We start from the raw sequence: 7,037 nt of genomic DNA, 5'->3' as shown, positions 1-7,037 counted from the left end.
AAACTCATTCCTTTAGGCTTGGTCTTAAACTCTATTTGGGGGTCCTAAAATAGCCTTTAACCTAGAGTTTCATCTCACTACAATATTCTGACCTTCATGAAGTCTTTACTACATTCCCTGGGTATTTAACATAATTTCTCCCCTCTGGCTGGTTATAGGTGATCGTCCACCAACCATAGGTGAGTTCTGAGGATTGTATACCTCACAGCTCTTAGGTAGCAGTTCTTGCCCAGTCCTGGAGTTTCACTCTAAAAATATACAGCATAGTATTGAGTCTGAGACTTGAGGAGACACTGAGGTGGAGTTCTGGAGCCCTTTCTTTGCATAGCTCCTCTCTCTCTAGCTTGCTACCCTGCAAAGTTATCTCAGTTTTCATGAACCCCACTCTGTCTCCTCAGCTTAAGACTGCTGTTTGCTGGGTCACCTCTCTTTGCACTGAAGGGTGAGGGGTGCTTCCAAAAATAAAAATAGATTAATGTTAGCTTCGATTGCCAAGTTCCTTAGATGAATAAGTAGTTAGAGCGCTGGTGAGGTACACCTTTGAGATGGGGGTAAGAAGGGGAAAAGGAGCTGGGCTGAGAACTTGGGAGGCAGATCTCTGTGAGTTCAAGGCCAGCTTGGTCTACAGAGCGAGTTCTAAGACAGCCAGGACTGTCTCAAAAAACGAAGAAGAAGAAGAAGGAGGAGGAGGAGCAGGAGGAGGAGGAGCAGGAGGAGGAGGAGCAGGAGGAGGAGGAGGAGGAGGAGGAAAGGACAAGGCCATCAAAGCAAATAGGAATTCTTCTTGTTTTCTTCCTGATCTACAGAAAATGTGAACTAGCAACTTCCTGCCATCACAGACCAGATCTGGTCCCCTGCCTACCATGCCTTTCTCACCCTGATAGACTCCTTTATCCTCTGAACTGTGGACCAAAATGAACTTCTCTTCCTTTAAATGACTTTTTGTGGTGATATATTGTGTCTCCCAATTTACTGTGCACCCTACTAAAGCTTATCTGAGGATCAGAGGAAAAAGCTAGCCACTATATTAAATGTAGAAGTCAGGCAATGGTAGCACACATCTTTAATCCTAGCATTCAAGATCTCTGTGAGTTCAAGGCACACTGGGAACAGAGCCAGGTGAAACCCTACCCAATATCAAGGCAGATCTATCTAGTTCTTGGTACTGATGGGTAACATAATGCTAAGTTTTTATTTTGTTTTTTAATGAAAGAAGATTTTGTTTGGTCTCACAGTTCAAGGTAATCTATTTCATCAAAGCTGAGAACGGAAGGGGTCACATTGCATCTACAAATTGATTTGTATGCATGTATATTCTGTATGTATGTCGATGTGTGTTCAGGAGTGCGTGTATGAGAGTACATATGTGTGGAGACCAGAAATCAACCTTGAATGTTGTTCCTCAGGACACTGGCTACCTTGAATTTTTCAACAGGTCCTCTCACTTTGAACCGGAATGTATCAATCCAGCTAGCTCCTCAAGCTCCCGTGGCAAGCAGTTTACTGGCTGAGCTATTTCCTTGGCCCCAGCTATTAACCTTCATTTAACAAACCAGCCAGCCTCACTATGTGCTCCCCTAGGCTTTTAGTGGGCACCTGGATAATGGTGCCTCCATACAACAAGAAAGGCCTGTTGGAGTGGTTGGCAGGGGTTGGGGAATGTGAGACCAATTTTATAGTAGGTAATTGTCTATAGCCAGTGGCTGTCCTCAATCCCAACTCTATAGCTTTCCTTAACTGTCTTGTTTCCCCCAACTTCCTGGCCAGAAAAGTCCTTCTGTCCTCTCTGTCCCTCCACCTAGTGGGCAGGTTCTACTCTGGCTTCTGTAGGTTTCTTGGTCACGTATGTCAGGTTTTTTCTTTGGTGCATGGCTTCTGACCAGCATGCATTTTGCTCCTGGAGATGCTTCTTAATCAAGCATGTGGGTCACTGGAGTGTCGATGTGTGTCTTGCTCAAACTGGGGAAGGAACCTGAGAGCTATCTGGTGTAAAACAAAAAGTTTGTTCAAAGGATGAAAACAAGCCCGAGGGAAGGCCACAAAGTAACAAGAGCAATACATCCTAGCTGCAGTCAAATGGACTCAAGTGATGACTATTAATTGCTACAGGTAGAGCAGCAAATGCTGCTCTTTTGGTCTTTTTTAAAGAAAATAAAATTCTGGTTCCTTAGCTATGTTAGACCCTAAGTTAACCGGTAAGCCCCACCTGCCCAAAGACAGGAAACTTCTGGGATTCTGGGAGTTGTAGTTTTTGAAAATAACAACAAAGCCTCATGGGGAAAGTGCCCTATGAGTTTTGTCCATAAAAGCCCCAATAACACGTGTCTCAGAGCCACTCAGCTGGAAAATTTCCAGGAGTGGTCCTGACCAAATTCTGTTTTCGTCAATATATAAAATTTTAATAAAAGCTTGCTTTAGTTCGGCCAAAATGGTGGGACTTGTTTTTCTTTGGCTAGAGAGATGGTTCAACAGTTAAGAGCCCTGGCTGTTCTTGCAGAGGGCTGGGTTCTGTTTCCTAGTACCCACACGGTGGCTCACAACTGTCAGTAACTCAAGTTCCAGGCATCTAATCCCTTCTTCTGGCAGGCACATATATTCATGCAGGCAAAACCCTCATGCACATAAATAAAAATAACTCAAAAAAGTTCCATTTCTGGACTGGTTTTGCAACCCTCAAATCTAGCAGAAGCTCACATCAGCATGTGAGGCCTGCTGGAGCTTTCATTGGGCATAGTGAAGCTATCTGGATGGATAGGTAGTGTTAGATTCCAATCCCCAAACCCCCAAAATGGCAGTGCCACCGATAGTGTCCAGGCTGGACTCTAACAGGAGAAACAGAAAGACTGAGAAACACTCAGTGTTCCTCTGAAACTTGTGAACTGGGTTTCTATCTACCAGGAAGCCCTAACTCCCCCAAACCTCCAGCAAACGGGGGGCATCTAGTTCTCCATTAGCATATAGCTGTCACACATATCCAAATCCCCCATGGATACTCTAAACTTTCAGGCTGTTCTGGCTGCCACATCTTCCTCACTGAAGCTCCCCCTCTCCTCTTTATAACCAGCAAGGCTTTCCCTACCTTCTTGCTATTCTCTCGGCCTCCCAGGAGGTAGCCATGGCAGCTCTGGACTCCCACAAATGCCCCTGGCTACTCTTTCTCCACCCAAGTGTTAACCACACAGCACAGTTTCGTATTCCCAATAAAGCTCTCCTCTCCACCCATGGGGTGGTCTAGTTCAGCTGTCTCACTGCACCCTCCCTACCAGGCGGCGGGTCTGAGACCCAGCTGGTGTAGTCTGTAGATGCATCTTCCCCAAGCAGGAGGCCAGGAGGAGCAGAAAAGAGCTGAGGGTTTGGCTGTGTGTTTTGCATTCTGTCAGAAAGAAGGCTGGCTGTGATGGAATTTACAGCAATTAATTTGGGTTTAGTAACTCCGACTTTCCAAATCCAGCTTTAATAAGTCCCGTGGGGCCCCCCAGGTGCTGTGTTGACATACTTGGCTCTTTAGCTGAAGATGGATTGAATATAGCTAGGAAATGTCTGGACCTGCAGATGTGAAGGAAAGTAGATTAATGTTAACTGCCCGGGAGGAAGCCATGCCAGCTCTGACTCCCGGCCCCGCCTTTTCTCTCCAAGAAGCTAGTTAGGATGCAGGATCTCCCACCTCCCTTTTGCCACAAACCACAGCTAACAATAATAGCAACTGTAAACCAGCAACTGTTTACCTAAGAAATTGTTCCTTTGGATTGTGGGGCAGGATGGGGCCCAGGAAGGGGAAGGAGGCCTCGCCTCAGAGTCGGGTTGCAGCATCTCACTAGCCAGCTGGGAACCGACATTTCTTTTATAGAAAGGTATTTCAAACGGGAATGTTAAAATAACAGTGAACCATGCTTGAAGCCTGGACCTTTGTAATCCAGCTCTTTCCCGGTTACCTCCTAAAAGCTCACAGTCAAGACTCTTTAACTTTGTTTATAGTGAAAGCATCTTAGCTCTCCTAACAGCTCTCTGAGGAGCTAGGGGTTTATCTTATCAACGCTAATCCTATCTGCTTCACCTCAGGAGCCACTTTGTGATTTCATTTACATTCCTTAGCAACCTTGAAAAATAATAACTTCTGAACCCACCCAAATCCCTTATAGACAGAGAAGTGTGACTCCCTTGAGAAGCACACAGCCACGACGTTGTTGACTTGCTCTAAGCCAGTGGTTCTCAACCTGGGGGTCGCGACCTTTTCACAGGGGTCACCTCAGACCATTGGAAAATACAGATATTTACATTATATTTACATTATATTTACAAAATAATTTACGGGTGATGAGGGGTCACCACAACATGAGGATCGCAGCTTTAGGAAGGTTGAGAATCGCTCCACTAAGCTCTTCTCTTTTGTTAACTCTTTTACTTAATTTTGTGCTTAAAAAACAAAACAAAACAAAACAAAAAAAACTTCTTTTAATAAACCCTAGTTCTGACTCATACTGATGGGTTCTGAAATTATTTCCTGTGGTGAACTCAAGGATCCTGCTTTGCTTGAATGGAGGGCTCCGCCAGGAACTCCTCAGGCTATTGAAAAGGCAGGGTGGAGCTGGGTCTCTGGCCCACACTTGCTGTCACTGACTCTTGGACTCTTCTTTCCCAGAACAGTGGAGAACCCTGTGCACCCCAGACTACTGTGACCCCTCAGGTGCTCCCACAGAAATGTCTACTTTCTCCATCCTTCCCTTGTGGCTGAGGGCTGGAGTTCTCCTGGGCAGGTGTTTTCTTTCAGTCTGTCCCCTACCTCTAGGCCCTGGCCAGCCTCTTCGTTTCTTTAAAGTGAAGGGTGCTGCTTGCCTGCTGGAAGGTCGGCACTGGCAGAAAGTGCTGCTGTCTGCCTTGGCAGCATGTCACATTTACATCTGTCTTGTCTGTGGAAGCTGTAATCTTGCTGTAGGCTGTTCAGCGGAGGAGGATTTATTAAATCAACTTTATTGAAGTGTAATTTACACCGATAAAATTCACAGATTTTAAGTGCCCAGTGGATAAGTTTTGACAAATGTATACATCTGTCTAACTGCTACTTCAATCTAAAGCATTTTAATCCCCCCTAAAATGTCATTTATACCCCTTCAGAGTTCATCTCTGTCCTACAGGCAACCAACAATCTCATTTGCATCAACACTGATAAGTTTTGCTGGTTTGAAAGTCGCGTATAAATACAAGTTAATGGCGTGCATTCTTAATGTCAAACTTCTTAGTCCGTGATGAAGTCTACATGAGCCTGTGTATTTTTCAGTCCTGTGACTGGCATTGCGTTTTACTAGTGGATTGTATTCTGTTGTGCGAATACAGTGCAGTTTTTCATATATCTGTGAACACTGAGTTTTGGCTATTATAAATGAGGCTGCTACGAACATTTGTTTTTCTAGGACTTTTATTGACATAGGTTTTTAATTCTTATATATGTGTGGTATGTGTCATCACATGCATTCATGTGTGAGTGTGCATACACATGCATTCACATGCAAAAGCTAGAGAAGAATCTCAGGCTGAAAAAAAACCTATACATGCAGACCTAGTCACAGAGAGCTGAAATGGTCATATTAAATAGATGATCAAAATTTATGATTGCAGGGACATTTCCCACTGAGCCATCTCCCGAGCCCCTAGCCGAGAACTGTAGTACTAGAAGGACTCTTTGATGTTAAAAGGGATGTCAGAAGTTAAGCTCCTCCCATGCCTGCCTTCCTTCCCCACTCCCTGTGTCTGTGATAGCTCACACATCACTTCTTGGGCTAGCCTTGGCACCTGCTTAGGCTCTTGTTTGTGACTCACCCCCAAGCCTCACTGTTCATATTCTGACCCACCCCTTGAAATGCCACAACTCCTCACAGTTGCTGAGGAGTCAGAACCCAGAAACCTGTGAGCAGCAGGAGGTTGGGAACCAGGCCCTGTCATGAAGCTCTTCCTGAATGGACGTGGCTGCATCTGTGGGATGGAAACGGGCAGGAGAAAACTGGCACCTGCACAAGATGGCATAACTATAGTTCTGTAGCCCAATAAAATCAGGAACTAATGACACTGAGATTTCTGGGCAGGAGAAAAGAGTTATCCTGGGGATGCAGCCAGGACTCCAGTAGGTAGGAACAATGTGTTAGTAACTTGTGGTATATGGGCTTACTTACTGGTTGCTATTGCATTTATTAAACCTACCCTGCTGGGCCAGGATTTTTCTGGGGGCATATGAGAGGAGCTAATGTGAGAGCCAAGGTTTCATTTTAAGCTTTCATTACTATGCCTTAGAGATCCATGAAACAAAAATGCCTCTGAGCTGCAAGCCCCTTGCCCAAGGACAGATAGTTCCTGAAATGCTGGAGGCTAATTTTTTGTGGGAGATAACAAGTCACATGTTTTCACTCCCCTAAACTGGTTTGTTTGACCCATCTTGCACCGGATCTGCTTGATCACATGTGGGTGGGAGGTTCACAGGCAGGAAATACATCAGCATGTATGCTTGTCCTTGACTGGACCTGATGGAAAATGCAATGAATTATGGGTTTTCCTTCTTAAGCCCTTGCCATACTTGATTCTGGGCCATTTCCTCAGAACCTGGGTATGGACCTGGCCAGAGCCCATTCAGCATGGCCAGCATTTAATTAAAGCTTGCTTCAGTTTGGCTTTAAACTGTGGTAGTGGTCTTATTCTTGATTGGGGATGTTAACATTGAGCCCCTGGCCAAGGCAAAGTCAATCTGCAGAGGAAGGGGAACAGCTCAGCTGTGCCCACAGGCTGGGGTACTCAGATGTTGCTGGGCCCAGACTCACAGCTTTGCTTGTCTAAGAACCAGAGGGAAGTATTCGTGCTGATCTATGCAGTGGGAAATGGGTACAGCTGGCAACCTTGCAATATACAACTTAGTTTACCACCTTACCATCTCAAGGAGGGCAGGGGTCATATTTAGCCACATTTTCTCACAAAGATGAGAATTGTGGTGGGAGGACTGGGGGCAGCAGTTTCTTGAATGATACCCCCGTACCCCACCACATACCAGCCAGACA

The sequence above is a fragment of the Peromyscus eremicus genome, chromosome 1 (assembly GCF_949786415.1).
Source record: "Peromyscus eremicus chromosome 1, PerEre_H2_v1, whole genome shotgun sequence".
Taxonomy (NCBI): Eukaryota; Metazoa; Chordata; class Mammalia; order Rodentia; family Cricetidae; genus Peromyscus; species Peromyscus eremicus.
Note: the sequence above shows the minus strand (reverse complement) of the source record.